The sequence below is a fragment of the Pezoporus flaviventris genome, unplaced genomic scaffold (assembly GCF_033815535.1).
Source record: "Pezoporus flaviventris isolate CSIRO_AGI_PZ_B2104156 unplaced genomic scaffold, CSIRO_AGI_Pfla_v1 ptg000069l, whole genome shotgun sequence".
In the NCBI taxonomy this organism is placed as follows: domain Eukaryota; kingdom Metazoa; phylum Chordata; class Aves; order Psittaciformes; family Psittacidae; genus Pezoporus; species Pezoporus flaviventris.
The window spans coordinates 181032-200900 of NW_026892617.1; the positions used below are offsets into that span (position 1 = coordinate 181032).

At 46.8% G+C, this 19869-nt stretch overlaps 1 protein-coding gene across 2 annotated transcripts in view; it reads right to left on the bottom strand.

Moving 5' to 3' along the window:
- LOC133278737 (plexin-A2) overlaps nucleotides 1–19869 on the bottom strand; it is a 178730-nt gene that overhangs the window by 155284 nt on the left and 3577 nt on the right. Inside the window, exons 3-4 of one of the 2 annotated variants that reach the window (XM_061471817.1) lie at nucleotides 14973–15150; nucleotides 13113–14568 (exon numbers count right to left, since the gene is read on the bottom strand). The gene's annotated coding sequence lies outside the window, so the exon portion shown is untranslated. The remainder of the gene's footprint in view (nucleotides 1–13112; nucleotides 14569–14972; nucleotides 15151–19869) is intronic. The other variant, XM_061471820.1, reaches the window with a different exon arrangement.

Consider the following 19869-nt stretch of genomic DNA (forward strand, 5'->3'; position numbering starts at 1 on the left):
AATCAGACAGCACCTGGGTTTGTGTGTTGGCAGGAGCCACATGCAGCTGTGCGGGGTGAGACCCAGAGCCTCCTTGGGATGCTCCAAGGAGCTCTGCTCACACATTATAGTACATTTTATTCCCCAGTTCTCTATTCTCTAGTTTTAGGAAACAGATTATTACCACATCAAAAATTACCTGCACAGGGAAAGCAGTGACCTCTATTGTATGGTTCTTAGGGTTTCTGTGCTGAAAACCAGGCCAAAATCCTTCAGCGTGCAGTGAAACCCTGGGTTTGGGATGAGGCACTTGGGACTCCTGGTTTGGTACCTGGCTAATTGCTGTGGGTCAGAGGGTTTTCTGTTACTGCAATTAGACAAAAAACACCTTAAGCCATTCAGGAAATGTGAGCCTATAAATCTGAAAGGTTGAAACAAAACTGAAGGACACTCAGCATGTACCAGAAATACATAGAGACTTGTTTTGAAAGCTAATGTGTCTACTGGGGCTTTTCCTCTACAGCAGTCTCCATCCCAGACCCATTTATACTAGTGGGGGTGCATTTACTTTGCTTGCACACCAAACACATTCACAAGATGCATGCACTCTCCATTTAATTGAGCAATTTGAACCTTTCCTTGCTGCTCACACGTGTTCATGCTCCAGCTTTGCTTCTGCAGACCAGCCCGACCCAAGAGGGCTGCGCCATGGTTTGCTCAGCACATCACTCAGTTATTTGCTGCCTTTACAAAAGCGGGAGCTAAATCCTATTCTAACATCAGGACACACATGTAGTACAACTGGTGTCAAGTAACTGTGGCACAGATAAGGTGAAATCTCCATGATTATCCTGGCCTCGGCAGAGCCCAGTCCCCAGCTGCAGTTACAGCATCCATGGTAATTTATGTCGCCTGGAGATCTGGGAGTTTTGTCTGACTCAGAACCAGATAAATATTGAACAAACAGCTCAGGAATTGTCCCAGTAGGTGGGAATTATATTACAAAGCAGCTCATAAAAATGTAGATATTAGTAATGGGAAAGCTGCTCCATTTTTTTCCATTTTAACCTTCCAGTCTTAGCCCTGGCTGCTTTTCAAATGCCTTTGGCTAGTGCAATATGTACATGTATGGCCACTTCCCATACAAATCCCAGCTTGGGGAGATGCACAAACACAAAAGCAGTCAGTCTACCCAAAGAAACAATTAAAACCCAATGTTCTTAAGCCTGCATTAAAACCAGGGTAAGGCGCAGAAATGAAGGAGAAATTATTTTGCATTAGTTTCTCTGCATGTCATCCTGTTGCTGGCAGGGCTTTAATAATAAGCATACTTATTTGAATAGTTTGCTGATCACACTCATCAATCCTAAAATGCAGGCTCCTACCAGAAGGATTTATAACCCTTTTAATACAATCTGACATTGGAATGCATTCAGATTGGTGTAAGGAGAGCCAGGCAGGGGTGCTGGCTGCCACCAACACCAGCAACTCAGGGACACATGGTCCTCTTCCAACATGAGAGAGGACTGGAGGCAGAGATGCTCATGAGGAGCAGGGATGGTTACACCAGTGGTTCCCTCCTATGGGACACCACCAGAGAAATGGAATAAACTGTCTGTAAAAAGCCAAACCAAAGGCAGATTTGTTGTTGCTGCTGGTTTTGAGCTGGCCTGGTTTCTTGGTAAAGACTTCAGAGGCAGCAGAACACATTCAGGCTCTTTATGACACACAAAATACTTCTGGGAAATAGATAAAAAATTATATATCTTTGCTCTTAAACTTTAGCTTCTTTTTAAATGATGCTAGTATAGCACAAAAAAAGAGGAGAGTGGCTGCAGATTGAAAAAGTGGATGTGTATAGACCTGGAAGCAGTCCTTGGCTCCACTGACAGCATAAACATTATATCACCCCATCACACAGAGCCAGAATTACTTGTCCCCATTGGCTTTTCTCCCCTCTTAATCCTTTTTCTGCAGCTTTACTGGGTTCTTTACTTTCCTTTTATTATTTCCGGGGGCTTAAGTCAAGTTTTCAGTCAGGCTTCAAAGGGCCTTTTGCTTTTTGTGCCTGTAATTCCTGGACACCACCAAATGCTAGAATCAAGTGAGTGGGACTCTGGAGAAGCCATCTGGAGGGGTAATTAGACATTCACAGCTGTAACTGATCCCAACCATTTTCCAAGGAGTTGCAAGGGATGAAACATAAATCCCCAGATGATTTGCAGACCCTGAGGTTCTGACACCAACCTGGGATATTCACACCTAAAGATACTGCCCTTGGAGAATGATCTCAGCTCAAACCTAATGAAGTCACTAAGACCGCTGTAACACAGACCTGCTAATGAATGGCTCAGGAAGGTGCCCGGCTGCAAGGATGGCACTCAATAACCCTGGCTTTAAAGCACTGAAGAAGATGCAGGAGGGTCTTCCTTAACGCAGCACATCCTCATTGTTAAACCCATGAGGATTCGGTGGCTCAGGGAGGAGCAGGTACAATCAGGAGCCCCTTTCTCGGCAGCTGGCTGGGGTTAAACAGTGACAATGCCAACAAGCAGTGATGCAGAGCACGGCACTTGTGTCAATAGACACTTACTTATTCCTCAGGTATTGCTTGGGTTTTAATTATTAATGAAGAAGCTCCACACAATGCCAGTAGGTACCCAAGAGCCTGGTTTGCAGCATGGCTGGCGGCCAGGTCTCTCAAGGACAAGTGCTGCCTCTTTTCTGCACAGGAGTGGTAATAGACTATTGTTCTCCCTCTGATAACTTCTGAGCTCAGTGAAACCTGGTTTTCATGTGTAATAAAGTTGCTGGCGGTGTGGAATTTGCATTTCAGTTGGCTGTATGCACTCTGACGGGGAGCTTGTGCTGCTCACAGAGCTAAAAGACAACAGTTATCAGTCACTTCAACCATTTCTAAAGAAAAGAATCCATGAGGGAGTAATTTTAAATACAGTATCACCAACAGATCTTGTCTCTTGTGTTAGGTCCCCTCGATAGGGTTTAGAGCAACTCAAATTCATGACAAAAAGGAAATCCCTGTGTTAGGGCCTGGGGAGCACAGAAACAGGCTGCAGTGGTGGGAGAATGGAGCAGTTTCTGCCTTTCTTGTGCTGCTGGATGATCTGGGAGTGAGCTGTAAACACAACCTGTGCCCGAAACGGAGCATGGCCATCCAAGAGCATCGTGGACAAGGTCCATTTGCAGAATGAGGAAGTGTAATGCCACTTGGAGCCCCATGACAAACAGAAGAAAAGCGATCAACAGGTCCAGGAGCACCATTTTACTCTGAACAATTATGTGCTCTATCACAGAAAGACCCCGTGGAACAGGTTTGGAGAACAAGGTCTAGACAACACCAACAACTGACTGTTCCTGGGACAACCCATAACCCCTACTGCTGCTGGAGAACATCAGCTTGTCCCTCAGCCCAAACCATGGCCAAGCTGCCTTTTGAAAGCAAACAACACAGGGGAGAGGTGCTCCCATCACATCAGGCCAACCACCAAGAGGTTTCCTCTAACACTGCTGCCTCCAAGCCCTGTCCTCTGCAGCCATCTCCATTTCATCTGCAACCTGATCTCATGACGGAGCAGAAATGCCAATCAGTTGTACAGCCATCAGCACCAGAGCATCCCCACTCTGCATCACCCAGCTGGGCAGCTTTCCAGAGCATCATCTCCAGCATGTGAATTACTATCCAAACATCACTGCTGTCAGCACATTCCTCTCCATACAGCTTCCTATTACTAGTTTTTGGCGGGTAAGCCTGAAATGTTAAACAGCTCCATCTTGTTAAAGCAACGCAACTGCCTCCAGGATGAACTGTTCCTAAAAATCAACAATAATCCTTCTGAGAATAGCAACAAACCCCTCCAAACAATCCTTTCAGTTTCCCTTTGTTTGCTTCAGCTTTGGTGTCTTTAGCAGCTCTGGCTCACATTCTAATTTGCAATAACAGCCTTTTATTTGTCTTGCAGAGGAAAAAGAGACTTAAGGGTTCCTTAAGCTTCAGTGTCAGAGTCTGAAGCAGCTTATAAATCAGGCTACAGACGGCAGGGTCAGCAGCATTGCTGCTTCCATCTCAGCTCATTAAGAACAACACGCATCGAGTACCATTTGCGCTGCTGTGATTTATTCAGAGAATGCAGAATTCCAAGAAGCATTAGAAATAGTCTTTAAAAACGCTGAGAATAGGGTTAGGAAATGAGTGAGTTATTACTACTCCTTTCCATGACAACTGCAAAAAAAGTAATGGATGGAGTGAAAGCAGAGCAGGGCAAGGCAGCACTACAAGCACTGCACAGGAGCTCAGTGAGCCCTTCTTTGTGCCATGTTCAAGCAGATGTAAACACCTGCAGTGAGCCAGCCTTGGACTGGAAAATTAAGTTCAGCATTTCAGTTGAAACAACAGAAAGCTGGGCTGGATCAGCCTGGAGAAGAGAAGGCTCCTGAAGGGGAGACCTGAGAGCAGCTCCAGTGCCTAAAGGGGCTGCAGGAAACCTGGAGAGGGGCTTGGGACAAGGGATGTAGGGACAGGCCAAGGGGAATGGCTTTAACCTGCCAGAGGGGAGACTGAGATGAGCTCTTAGGCAGAAGCTCTTCCCTGTGAGGGTGCTGAGGCGCTGGCACAGGGTGCCCAGAGAAGCTGTGGCTGCCCCATCCCTGGCAGTGCTCAAGGCCAGGTTGGACACAGGGGCTTGGAGCAAGCTGCTCCAGTGGAAGGGGTCCCTGCCCGTGGCAGGGGTTGGAGCTGGAGGAGCTTTAAGGCCTCTTCCTACCCGAACCAGGCTGGGATTCTATGATCTAAACAAAACAAAACTTGAGAGCTTATCAGTACTACATCCAGATCTCGCAAGCATTCCCAATGCAACGTGAGGGATCACTCCTTACTTCTCATGTCTTGTTTATTTCAAAAGATGATTTATGGAAAAAACCCAAAAGCTGTACTTACACTCATATGAAGGTAGAGATCTTGCCATAATTACATTCATTGAAGCTTTCAATAAGCAAATTATCTTGATAACTCTCCTGGTTATGAAAAACAGATATAGGTATTTCTTCCAGGTCCTGAGCAGCATATGTGTAATTACAGAATTAATAGATTGCCTGTTTCTTTTTTTAATCAATCACGGTTGCATTTACAATGCAAACTTTTAGCACAACAAAAAAACCCAACTGATTATCCCAAAATATTTATTCAAGATTAAAAAACATGCGGCATATGAATATTTAAATAAATATGAAATATTTATTTCTTCTTTTAAAGCTTCCATAACGGGGCTTTTAATTAATTTGTCATAAAAAATTTATAGAGCCAGGTAGACTTTTATACAAGAGTTAAAGCATACAGTTAAGCTTCAGGTATTCACCTCTTTCTTGTGCTAGGATGGAGCAGGATGAGCTCCAGCAACGCCAGGGAGGCTGCACCAGCACAAACAGGTTCTGCTGCAGGCTAGGAATGGACAATGTGTTCCCAGCTTCTTTCACAGCAGTTTGCTGGTGATACAGGGGATTAATTGGCATTTGCATTTCCTTACAGCACGGAATCGTGCACGGCACCCACACTGACCCCCAGCACCACGAACTCGGACACCAGGCTTTGCCTGGGCGCATGTTCCTTTCTGTAGTGCCCACGCTCCCAGCAGGAGCATCTTGTCCCCAAAGGAAGGTTGGCCAGAGCCCAGCTCCGTGCCCAGGGACCCGAGAAGACACCGCCACGTCTGAGCTGGGCTTGGCAGCGCCGTGTGTTGATAGAGCCTTTTACTGCTCACCACAGACCTCAACTCCTCCAGCAAGCTGCTGCAAGGGGAGCAGAAGTCACCTTTCCTTTCCTCAGATCACAGCAAAGGAGCATGCTCTGCTCGCTCTGCACTTAGCCGACCTGCTGGCAGCCACGGAGCAGAAGGAGAGAAACGGAGTCAAGAACCAAAATGCTGAGGCCCATTATTTGCAGGAAACTGTGCTACTGGAAGCCCTCGTAGCTTTTGCAATCACCTCCCCAGGCCACCCAGTGAACTCAGTGCAGCAGCAAAAGGTTGTCTCAGCCACATGAGCAGACCCTGCGCTTTTCAGGGGGATGCTGAGTAAGGGAGAGCAGCAGTTGGTTTCCCTGAAAGAGGGAAGGACTGGGGGTTTTGGTACATTATTAATGAGGAGGCCTGCAGTCAGGTTTTCAGCAACTTCTATCAACTTTAGCGGGTGTTCAAGTGACATTTTGGGAAAGGACAGCATTCCTCACCTCCCCGCATCTTCAAATCCCGCTCATCTCTTACACCAATGATCTCATGAAGCATCCGAGTGCTGGTGATACAGATCCCCGGGACACCAAATGAATAGGTTTTGGCCTCAGGAAGAGGCTCCGGGTCACACCACATACCAAAGGTCTTTTTGCCAAATGAGCCCCAAGATAAATCCCCAATTGCATTGCCCAGCACACAGCTTGGCCGCTTGGCAACAGCACTGCCCTGAGAGGCAAGAAACAGATGCACAGAGCCCAGATCCAGCTACGTGACCTCCCAGGAGCTCCACGCTTCCTCCCGGAGGATGGCAGCTAAACATTACATCAGCCTTCCACACACAGGAGAAAACAGGACTTTGGATCCCTGGCCAATTGCAAAGCCAACAGGAAGCTTTTGCACAAGCGACCCAAGCCCATGTCTGTCCCCAGTGATTTGCTTCTCTTACACCAGTATTCCTTGCCCTGTGAAGGGATGTTCAATTCCTGATGTACAGACAACACACACACACGGGCCAGGAGGAGCAAACCAGGGGACTGCCACACTTCGTGCTCCAGCCTCCACAGCCAGGGCTGCCCCGACCTCCCCCATGCTCATGACCACAGCACGCAGCCAGGCTGGGAGGAGATGGCACAGAAGTAACTAATGAAGGAAAACAAAGCTGGAGCCCTTCGAGTTTCACAGAAGGGCTGGAATGGCTGAGGAAATCACTGTCCATAGCACTGCTCCTTCCCCCGCTCCTGCTCAGCCAGCAGCAGATAACCCTCAGTTCATTGTTCCTGCCTCAATCACCTCTTCCCAGAATCAAAGTTCACTTCACACAGCAGCTGTTGGAAGCTCCGGGGTGGGAAGTATTCCTGCCTTATGTTCTGGGCACCCCCTGCTTTACACCACGCACCTTACCATAGGTACCCCTGCTGCCACTCCGTGGAGGAACTGCATTCAGAGGGTGCTGGCTGGGCATCCGGCACCTTTGGGGAGCAAAGGCTTGCTCTGGTAGTCCTCTGGAGAGTGCTGTGTCCATACAGCCAGGGTGCTGCAGGCCAGCCCTTGGGGAGCAAGCCCATCCGTGCCCTCCCTCACCCCTGGTGACATCTGTGGTCCCCAGCTCCCTTGGCTGCTGTCACACGCTCAGTACAGGCAACGGAAACAGTCTGAATGCATCTTCTTGAATGCGGCTAACACTGATTTTATGATATACTTAACACTCCATCCAATAGCTATTAGTTTTACTGTCAGGCACACAATGTATGCGATTCATCTTTCTTCTCAGGCACACCACATGTCCCCCCTCAAATGACATTACAGCAGTTTTCATTTGTTACAGTGGGGTTTAAGCACTAACAGTGAAGTTCTTATCTTCTTGCTTTGTTTGTTATTAATGGCACATTCTATTTAAGCGGGAGCAGGCCACGGTTCCTGTCCAGACACTGCAGAGAACAGCTTTGATCTCCTCGTTGGCAAGCAAGGCTCTGCAGCAGAGCCCCTGCCTCAGCACTGCCCTGCAAGAACAGAGCCTTCCCAGAGGGAACAATGCGGGATCTTTGGAAGGTCTCCCCTGTGAGGGTGCCGAGGCCCTGGCACAGGGTGGGCAGAGAAGCCGGGGCTGCTCTCCACCACTGGTGGTATTAGCGAAAAGCCCCTGTAGGCACAGCAAGCGTGCCCCAGTTTCAGGATGCTCCTGCACCACTTCGTGCCACAATTCCCAGAGAACAAGAAGCACCAGGAAAGCAGGGTTAGCAAACTACAGCTTTTTCTACCCAGGCCTAAATGAAGTCATTTGCAGCAGGAATCACGCTGCTTCTGTTTACACGGGAAAGCATTCAAACTTGTACTAATGTCCATCAAAGCCCAGTCTCAGACTCCATTAAACACCAGGGCTGTCAGCCAGAACACGACCACATCAAAAGCCTCCATGAATTATTTCAGAAGCATTAACACAAGAGTTCTCTTGCAAGAAGTGTTTGGGCTCTCTGAAAACAGCCTAAAGAGGCATGAAATCTGACTCTTGCAAAAACCAGAGTGAACACTTGAGCTTATCAGTCCAAAGCCCACCTTCACTTAGGGTCAACAAATACAAAGAGTTAAGACAATCTACATCACAGAAAGAAGTGTTTATTACCCTTATTTCTTTCATAGTCCCATCTGACCTTGCCTCCACTGAAGAGCTGCTCTACCATTGTTTTTATCAGAACACCCTGAATAGTGACCAGCTACTGTTGTCTGAAAAGCAGGGCACAATATAGCAGGCAATGTATTAGATCACTATAAATTCTGGCATACCTGTGCATCCTATTGCACAGCCTCTCATTTTTGGATAAACACTCCTGTACCACAGCCACACTGTGCTGCTTCAAGATGCTCTTACATGGAGGATGGTAGAACAAGCTTTGTATGGACAAAGTACCCTGAGAGAATATTAAACTAAATAATAGCAATTAATTAGGCTTGTGTAAAGCTATTAACCTTCAAATCCCTATAGAAATAATAAGTAATGCTCAAATCCTCTGGGATGCACATAGTATTACCCTGTTCCATAGACAAGGAAGTGGAGATCTGGAGCAGTGGAATGATTTTTGCCCAGGGCAGTGCTGTAATCATTCCCCATGCCACAGAACTGCTGCTTTTAGACCACAATTGGGTGGGTGGATACAAGCAATACCTGCAAACACATGTGTTGAGCACCCCATTTATAGCTGTTTATTACAGCCTGCGTTTGCAGAGCATCATTGGCACCAAAGGAAAGCCTCACCTCCCGGAGCAGGTGATCCTCATCATGTATTTCTGCTCTAATCCCCCTGCAATGCTGTGCAGCTGATCACAGCAGTCTTCCTCCCCACCTCCTCCTCAGTATTAGCACTGCACCCATATGGAAATAGCAAGATCTTAATCTTCTCCTAAGCACTCTTCTCAAATGCCTTCCTCTGCTTCTATAGGGAACATACAATAAAGAAAAGCTGAGCATCAGCTTAGAAGTCTCTCCAGGGCATTACATCCACAGCACCAATAAATCTTGAGGGATTTTTTGCCTAGTATCTCTACCATTCAGCCTTCCCTGGGGTTCAGTCTTCTCCAGGTTTTCATCATCTTCTGGCCTAATTATTGCAACAAGCACATTTCCATCTTCTGAACACCAGCAGGTTTGTCTTGCATCACCCCTTTCTGTGCAGCTCTCCACTAGCTCATCCCTCCCAACTGCTTGGCCTCCCTTTCCCACCTTTTCTTCCACTTGGCCCAGGGTGCCAGGCTCTATTGCACATTGATTATGGTAAAAGCTGCCTATAAATAGCCCCATAGCCACTTCAGTGCTCTGCTTCAAATCTTGTCTCAACAGTGCTCCAGCCTGTGACTGGGCTCCCCACATGCTGTTACATTAAATAGGAAATTAATAACAACACTCCCCAAAGCTCCCAGTTTCCTGGGGTGGGATTGTCCCTTCAATAACACCAATGAGCCCTGGGGTGGGCCCTTGTGCTGCTGTTTACATGGAATCACAGCTCCCAGCTGCCTCCCTCCCGCTATGGGGCAGGAGTTGCTCTTTGCTGGAGCACCTCATTTGTGGTGGCTCAATTCTCACCAGAAACAACGGCTCTTGCATCAGAAGGTCTGTTCAAACCTACCATAACGCCCCTATAATTAGTTGGCATGATGGCTTCCACAAGAAAGGAGAGATGCAGCTGAGAGCATCTTAACCAGGGGAAGACTCAGCCCTGAAAATCCTTGCTCTTCAGGGGTGCAAGATATCCTGCTTTACTGTAATGAAAGTCCTCTTGTCCAATGTCCTCCAACAATCTGCCTTTAATGGGGTTACTATTGCAGAGGTAAAGCATTTTATATGGAACCAGGTTTACATTATCCTGCTATTCGGAGATCTAGCTTGCAATGCTGTTCAAATCCTTTAATCCATAAATAGGATTCCAGCCAGAGCTGGGCTGCCTTCCAAAACTGTAATCTCCAGTATATGAATTATTACAAAAAGATTAGGGTGTTTCAAGTAATAACATTTCAAATAAATCAGCTTTCATGGAGGAACAACAAACTAATATCAGAAATAACAATATAAAGACATTTATATAGCCACTTGCTGGAGTAACTTCACTAACTGGAGGGATTCTTACCTCATTTACATCATTTTCTTTGAGAAATACACCTTTGCCTTTGCCCCTTCACTACTGGGCTCTGCTGCAGTGCAAACAAGGTGCTCCCGTCTCATCTATCAGCCCCTTCAAACCGCCAGCTTTCTATTATATGGAGACAGGGAGGTATGTTGTTGTTACTGCAGATGATGCCCTTCTCCCGAAGCCTTCGGCTTTACATAATGCTATGTGAGGATGGTCACATAATCCCGAAGGCCAGAAGCATTCCTGTAACTCCATTTTAATAATGAGGAGTTGCGAGTTTAATTATTATTCCTAGTGCATTTGCAAAAGCCCCCCCCTTCCACACACACATCACACGTGCAGGAGAGCTAAATAACTTATTTCCTGCTTCTTTTGGCACGACGGTTATGTGACATCTATGGTGCTTTTCTTACCTATAAGCTGCATTGACACAGTAAGAAACCAGGTCTACAGAGTTCAGAAGAGTGAAATGGAGAGAAATTAGGAGGCAGAGGGTCTGGGCAGGTGAGATGGCAGAAAAGAAGAGGTGAGAAGGAGCAGGGCTAAAAAGCCACCATCTCTTGAGCTCCCGGGGTTCAGGCAGGGGCACTGGCTTGGTGGTGGGCAGCAAAGTGTGTCTCCTGTGGTCTGAAGACAAAGGCCTGGGGGAAAGGCAAGGGGACGTGTGCTCAGCACCACCGCCAGCCGTGATGCTCCAGGTTGCTTAGTGACAGATGTGAAGCCCAAGGTGCCCATGGATTTATGGCATTCCTCCCCGCCTTCCAAGTGCTATGAATAAATGACACATCTCGGTTCCTTATTTATCCATTTGTGAAGCTTAATGGGCAGTTGTAGAAAAGAATATTGAGCCTTTTATAGGGTAGGGCAGGCTAGTTTCCTGATTTACACTTGCATCAACAGAGAGTAGAATATGGACTCAGCAAATTTTATTTAGCTCTTAAAACAAATGCAAAGAACACCACAAAACTGAACATCCTAAACAAATAAACTCAACCTGGTGCCAACTACGAGCTCCTGGTTTGAATTCAGGCCCCATAATACTGTCAAGAAGGTGAGAAAGCTCCTGCCAGATGTGGTCCCAGGCTGGTGCCTGGGCTTGTTCTTTGCACAGAAGCTGCTGCAGCGACACTGGGCTGATACAAACACACTGGTAGAGACCCATAGCTCACAGCACCGATACATCCAAACACAGCTTTTACATGCTCATCTATCCATGGGGCTTGCCAATGGGCCCCATTTTAAGAGGTGGAGTTAAATAATGTACATAAATGTTTTCAAGACCTGGGACCAGGAGTTACAGGTGGTCTTTGCACAGTATATGGACCATGTTATTGCTGCATAGCATAAAATCAGAGGCCTCTGGAGGGCTGTGGGGATTGCTGTCCTGGGACAACCAAGCATACAGATTAGAGGCTGCAGACAGTTATCTTAGCAACCTATTTTCATCAATTGTTCTTTTTCTCATAAGCTACCCACTGAGACTTCCAAAATCCAATCACACCTAAAGCTCCTGAAATTAAATCTTTAATAAAAGATACCCAGTGTACTATCAGAAACAGCTCTCAGACACTTTATCAGTGAAACAAACTTTGATGGTCCCCATAATTTTTAGCGAGCTTCTTCAGATATTCAGCTGTGATTTACACAGGACATTTTGCTCCCATATGATAAATTACACCAGGACACAAAGGATAGCGAGTGAATCAGTGCATCTGATTTTCAAAGGTCCTATCACAAGGAAAACTAGAGCAGAATTAATTAATTTCTTAAAAATGCTACAGGTTCAGGGAAAACGTGATTTTCCAAGCAGCACTACTATAAGGTTAGGTGGCTGAATTCTGCCAGGGCAGACGTTCTACCCCCTTAGAGGCCAGACCACCATTAAAACTACTATTTTTGCAAGTAACTCAGTTACTCCAGATTGAAACACTTTCAGTGCAAGACTTAAAAAACTAACAACTCCCCCCAGTGCCTTTTCTCCTTTTTATTTCCTAATGGATAGTAACACAAGCAATCCATAATCACATGAAATACAGCTCTCTTTGCCAGCCTATAATTTCTTCTGTGGCACGTTAAGGTGGCGAGCAACACCTTGGTTAGACACTGTCAGCACGTACACCGCACACCCAGCATTATTTTCCCCTTGGAATCCATCATTCAGCTATTTCAAATTGAGCTGAAACTTTGACATGCAGACTGTCACTTCAGGAAAGAATTATTATTATTCCCAGAAAATTAAATAAATCAGGTCAAACTTTATGACCAGCTTACCCACCCACCGTGCATCAAACTCCCAGTTCCTTTCCTATTAGCTGCTTCTGAACACCTTTCATTTTAAACATATACCTAATGGAAATCTCCCCTTAAACCTCCCCTCTAAATCTTTGTTTCACAGAGAACAGGGTAATTCAAGCTAAGGAACTCAATATAAGAAACCCAAACTGCACCAAACCCCAACAATAAGAAACCATAAGCATCTGTTGTTACTACAGCAGAGCAGCACAAAAGGTAAAGCCATCAGCACAGACTCCTTACCAGCAACCTCAATCCCATTTCTTCCCAGCCCTCCAGCAACAGCCACAGCAATTAACTCACAAAGTCACCTCACAACTTTCCAGGTTCAACAAGAGACCCAGCGTCTGATTTAATCAACTCTAGGCTACACATAGCAATGATTTATTGCACTTCTGTATCTCATGCAATGAACTCCTGCCCCCATGCCCTGATACACAGCACATATATCTATTTTTTTCCATATTGGTATTTCTCTTACCTTTCTTGCCCAAAGGAGAAACACTACTACAAGCTGCTCCTGAATAAGCCTCAAGTGAATCTGCATTTCTTCTTTCGAGAACATCATCCCAGCAAGAAACTCCAAAGCAGAAAAACCCTCCGCCCAGAGCTGCAGCTATCAACAAGCCTTTAAAGCCAGGCCCACTGCCAATCCTGGGCACCTGCTGGACCTCTCCAAATGGTAAAGGACCTGGTGATTCGTTCCAGCTGGGCTCATTACTGCTAAGGACACGCAGCTGGGAACCTCTCCTTAACTCTAGTTTAACTCTTTCCTTGCAAAGCTTAGGGTGCTATCTCCTCTCCTTCTCCCTCCAGGGAAGTGGTGGATTCCCCAGTGTTGGACATCTTTTAGGTGGTGCTGTGCCTAGAAAGGTTAAACCAGATGATTTTTGAGGTCCCCGAGATTCTAGAATTCTCTGTGGGGTGCTCAGGCTGTTAACACCATGGCAATGGTATCTATCATTTCATGGACCATGAGCAGCATTCCAAGCCCCTGCTCTGTCCAGAGCATCCTGCCATCCAGCTCCTGCTCCCCACTCTGTAGAGGAACTAGCCAGAATCCTTAGTGATGGTGAATAATGTTTTACTGGATTCACCAGCATTTTAATGCCTCTAATTACGGCCTGTTTGAACCAGATTAAATAAAAGCCCCCATGCTCCAATTTTCCTCACTCCTGCAGCCTGTTTCCACCTGATTTAGGCTGCTCAAGGAGTCAGGGAGGTTTTTTATGCATACATTACACTCGGCTATGACATCCAGCAAAAATAATAACAACATCTGACAAAGTTTGTTGTATTAAATAGAAGGTTGAGGATTCTTTTAACCTGCAGTACATGCAGGAACCAGCTGCACAGAAACATCAGACAATAGCACAGACGCCGGGAAATAATTTGCTATTCATTTAGCTGTCAGGTGTACTTTTGCACAGGAGTTCTAGCACAATTCAGCTTTAATAAATAGATGCTTAAAATACACTTTGTACTATAGAACTGTCTCCTCGCATTAAACTTTAAAACTCAATCAATAAGCCAAGAAAACTCAACCCAACAGCAGGCTGGTTTCCTATTATTGGGCCTTTTTGCCCAACTACATTAACTGCAAAGTATGTGCAATATAATAATCCTCTAGTATGAATATTGCATTGCTGGGATCCATTAACATTTTAGACAGGCTGTAATTAGGCACAATGCAACCACGTGGGGTTTGGAGTTTAGGCTCGTATCCAAAAATCCCAAGGTGAGATTTTTTACCTAATTCCAGAGTTTTGGTGTTAAAGGACCTGCACAAAGTCTGCGTCCCTGAGGGCGAGCCCTGCCCTGCTCCAAGCACTGGGACAGGCTGCTTCATCCTGGCTGGGAGAACCACCTCAAACCCTTCAGCAGATGGTGTGTCCTGGGGTGAGAGCTGGAGGTCAAAGCCATGTCTGCGGCAGAACCTGCAAAACAATTAAGGGACAGGATACAAACCATGCATGGAATTGCTGCCAAATAATGATTAAATCCCTGCCAGGGATCAATGCCCAATCGGGTTCTCCATCCAAGATGGGCAAGGAAAATTTGGGCTTCTTTAATTCAACTTTCAGACACCCTTTCAGGAAAATTGGGGGGTTTCCAACATTTTCTTTCCATAAACTAAGAATTTGGCTGGAGCTGAGTGCTGAAAGCTGGGAAGGGTTGGATGAGCAGGCCATGTGTAAACCGCAGAGCCCTTACTCCATCATAATGCTTGGATTTCATGATCTTAAAGGTCTTTTCCAACTTGGTTGATTCTATGCTTAATGTCTGGGCTCCAGCAGTTGGCTGCAGGCTTTACCACAGGTAAAATCAGATCCATGCTCACTACTAACACTTTGCAGCTATGTGGTTGTTTGGAAACTTCTTCCATCTTTTCACTGCTGGGATTAAGATCTTGACTGCTTTGGAATTGTTTTTCCCCCTCTCTCTGAGCTAATCTCTCACTAGATGTTGGTCCTGCAGCTGAGCACTAACCACGGGCACTTAGATTTATGTAGCTGCACCTGCAGAAGACATCAAGGTGAGATGAGCTGCTTGCTGAATTTGTCATGGCAAACTTCAGCTTTGCCTGGTCTGGCTGGGCTTTTTTCCTTCTCCAAACAATCGGGGACGCAGCACAGAGCCCAGGGAGAGATAAATGTCCTTTTCTGATGGGAACAATATTGCAAGGACACAGCTTTCAAAACACTGTCCTGCTCGCCACGGAGGTTTCTGACTGATGTGTCATGTATTATCCACTGCTGCAAAATCTAAGTGAGGTGGATGAGTTAGAGATCTGATTATAGAATTCCTGTGACCCTAAGTCAGTACTGAAAATGTCTATCTTTGTATTATCTAAATTCTCTTTCTGTATTCTTTCCCTAGTGTTGTGTAGATAAATCAATAAGAGACATCATAACTCTGCTATCCCCCTCTTGGGCAGGTTCTTCCCCTTTTCAGTTAACACCAGTGGAAGGTGAAGCACTGGAGAGAGCCTGATGTATGGCTCTGCTCTCAACTCCATCCCCAGGAGCTCTGTGGCTTGGGTCTGAGGACTGAAAGCACAAGCCCCAGCTTCATATTACATGATAACCTTGTAGAAGAATATTCTGGAGCCCCCCAAACAAGAAGGACACGGACCTGCTCAAGCAAGTCTAGAGGCAGCCATGAAAATGCTCCAAGGGCCGGAGCCCCTCTGCTCTGGGGACAGGCTGAGAGAGCTGGGCTTGTTCAGCCTGGAGAAGAGAAGGCTCCTTAAGGGGAGACCTGAGAGCAGCTCCAGTGCCTAAAGGGGCTGCAGGAAAGCTGGAGAGGGGCTTGGGACAAGGGCCTGTAGGGACAGGCCAAGGGGAATGGCTTGAACCTGCCAGAGGGGAGACTGAGATGAGCTCTTAGGCAGAAGCTCTTCCCTGTGAGGGTGCTGAGGCGCTGGCACAGGGTGCCCAGAGAAGCTGTGGCTGCCCCATCCCTGGCAGTGTTCAAGGCCAGGCTGGACACAGGGGCTTGGAGCAAGCTGCTCCAGTGGAAGGGGTCCCTGCCCGTGGCAGGGGTTGGAACTTGGATGAGCTTTAAGCTCACTTCCATCCCAGACCAGTCTGTGGTTCTGTGATAAGGTGTACTTGAGAAATGCACTCTGAATGCCATGGAGGAAATCAGCGTCCAGCCCTAGAAAGAGCTCAAAAGCTCCAAACAGATCACAAAGCACGTGAACTCTTTTCTGTAACAATAAACACAGCTCCGGGAGCTCTCTTGCTTAACATCACTTCTGGCTGGAGTGGTGGAAAAAAACCCACCCGTGAACTTTGATGTCAAGTCTGCCAAGAGCTGTGTTGGTGTTTATCCTCTCCCTGCCTCAATGACACATTGTTAACGGAGTATTTTCAGAGTCTATGTCTTGTGTATGCACAGGGCCGGGTCTATTTGGAGTGGAAAGATAGATGGATAAACAGTGCAAGCACAGCCCAGCTCTGCATGCAGCAGAGATGTATTGTGTGGGGAGGGAGCAGCCCCAGCAGATCCCAGTTCACACAGCTTTTCTGCAGGAAGCAGATGGATGACTACCGAGTCAGTAATGCACTCACAGGGCTGGTTTTAGCCTGCCTTACCCTGGTGTAAATCTGGAATTAAAACTCTTGTCTTCAGTGCAATTGATCTCTTCCTGACATCTCCTCCTCCAAATACTAATACTGGTAACGTATTGTTGTATTCTGCCAAAAATCACCAAATTCCTTTCTCTGCGTATTTATTCTTGCAGTCACTGTGAATTAATTACTTTTTTCTCTCAAAAACTCTCCCGAGGAGATGTTCCAGCACCTCCAGTGCCCCCATCCCCTCTTGCTGGGCATGCAGGTTTTAGCTCACCAGGCTCTGGTTCCAGTGCACCTCATGTCATGGGTGCCACCAGCCTTTTAATCTGTTACATGGGGACGATGCATCATGGGGCTGCTGTTTGTACCTTCCTTTGGGTGAGCTGTGCATCCCCATGCTGAGGAGATTCCACACTTAGAGCTTATCACTTGCATAGGCCCAGCATGGTGGTAAAGGCCAGAAATCTTTTTGATTTTAAATAGATGAGTCTGAGCTTTTCCAATGTTCTTGCAACCTTAAAACTGACTGCAGCAACCTACTGTCATCTACCTGATTGAACAGTCACCCGCGTTTTTCAGGTGGTACCTTATGGACATCTGAAGTTCTTTTTGCCACTTTCATGCAGGTTTGCTATTTCAGTAACTTTTTGTCATTACTTAGTCTTTTTTAATGGAGTTCATTTGCTTTGATCCTCACAAGTTTTTTCTCCCAGTTCCTCTGATAATTTTTTAAAGGAAATCATGGTACCTTTGAACAGCCTTTCCAAGCATTCGTGCTCCACAGCAGGGCTAAGTGAGGCTCCTTCCAAACCTTTAAGAATTGTAAATGTGACCCTGCTAAGAAAATGCTGAAAGTGTCACCCCTTATAACATATCAGACAGAAAAAGTCTGTAATTTATAAGGCTAAGTACAAAGAGCTGGTTTTGAGCTAATTAAGTGGAAGAAGAGCATAACTAATTAACTGGAGAGACACGGAAGGAAACAGGAGGTTGTAGCAAAGCCCTGTGACTTTGGATGCTCTTTTTCATCTCAGGGATGGACTGCTGGGGATCGAGCTCTGCCAGGGGTCGGTGTGTGACCCTTCCCTGATACCTCCAAAACTGAAGCTGCTCTTTTAGCAGCACATGACCAGGCCCCAGGCTGTAGACTCTGGGACATTGCCCAGTGAAGCTGTGGCTGCCCCATCCCTGGCAGTGTTCAAGGCCAGGCTGGAAAGGGCTTAGAGGAGCAAGCTGCTCCAGTGGAAGGTTTCCCTGCCCATGGCAGGGGTTGGAACTGGAGGAGCTTTTAGATCCCTTCGACCCAAACCAGTCTGGGATTCTATGAAATAAGTAACCTGATGAGACCTACAAAATTACTCACAACAAATGACACTGTTTAATGGAGAAAATGGTACCTGCTATGGCAGTGCTGTGACCTAGAAAAGAAGCCATTCAATCAAAAGCTACCAAGGTATTTAGGAATTTTCCAGGCAGATACAGTTTCTTGCTGGATTCCTCAAGCTGGCTAGAGCTGATAAAAGGACAGCAGAAAACTCCGTGCAGGGAAACCCCCTTGTCCTAAGGAAGGATTCATTTCCTGTGTTGCTGACAGCGTTTATATTTGCTTGGCACTACTACAGCATGCACCATGGGTGCAGCCTTCACACTCCCATGGTTTTTAATGCTGTTCTTTAGATGATCCTGAGTGACTCTAAGACCCAAGTAACGTGCTCCCAGTGCAGCTCCAGGCCTCCAGGCACTGCCTGTCCTAGGAAAAACTCCGAATCTCAGCAAACCCTCTGAACTTCGGGCTTCTGTTTGGTTTCAGGACCAGCTTGGCCAGGCAGCACGTCAGTTAAATCCCTGCTTCCTTGGAATTGCTCTGTCAGTGTGATGTGCCGGAGCATTACACTTCCCAATTCCGAGCTGAGCTCAACCCTAATCGGAATGTCTCACATCCAGTCTATAGGAACGACTCTATAATGTGCTGTCCAGCACATGCACTGGATGTCAGGTGCCATAAAAGTAAGAGAAAACAATCTGCAGCACAACCACAGCTCATTATTTTATGCCTGCTGCTGCAATTATTTTCTCTGTAACACAGGCAAAGGCTTCCATAAATTACACAGTCATCACCCATCTGATCTGCTGCTGAGTCTGCTCGGGACCGGTTTCCAGTCCCAAACTGTCAGACAGCAGAGGGCTGAAATTTAATGTTTGCAGACATATCCCGAGATGCCTGGAGCAAAGCTGAGCAGAAAGGTTGCTTGTTTAGAAACTGCTCTGTAGTTCCTCCAAGGATACCACTACATTAATATCTTAACCATGAGAAGGAGTGTGCTTCATTTTGCTCGACTTCTTAAACTGCATTTGCTGCTGAAGGATTCTTCCAAGGGAGGCACAGCCCAAGGTGCCTCTGGGGCAGAAAGGACGCCCGTCAATCCCCAGGACAGGTTTTTTGAGGGGGGATCTTAGATTTAACCAGGTTGGAAAAGACCTCTAAGCTCATCCAGTCCAAGCATTCCCCAGCACTGCCAAGGCCACCACTAACCTATGGCACCGAGGGCCTCTTCTACACGGTGTGTGAACACCTCCAGGGACCGTGACTCCAGCACTGCCCTGGGCAGCCTGCTCCACTGCCAGAGCACCCGCTGGGACAGGAATTGTTCCTAATACCCAGTCCTCACAGATGTCTGAGAGAACTCTCTGGGAAGGGACACAACAAACAAACCTGGACTGAGAGAGTGCTGGCAATTTCCCCATTTCACAGCAAGAAGGAAAAGCAGCGCAGCAGCTCCCTGGGGAGGAAGAGGGAGATTTTCTCCTCTGGCAGTGTGTGTTTGCTGGTGCCACCACCCCTGGCCTCTCCCATCAGCCGGGCTCTTTTCTGGCTGCTAATGAGAGGCCAGGCAGAGCTGGTGGCTGTGCTGTGATCTCATCAGCTGCCCTCCTTTGGCACGCGCGACCTCATTGTCATCTACTCTGACATCTTTCTTTCTATTAGTATCCAAGGCCAGCAACAATTTGTCCAGGTTCTCTGCCTCTTCCTTTGTATTCCCCCAGCAGAGCAAAGTGAATCATAAAGATCACCCAAATTAGAGCAGGGAAAAGACCTTTTAGGCCGTTCCAGTCTTCCCTCAGGGGTGAACGGCGACAGGATTCCCACAGTATGTT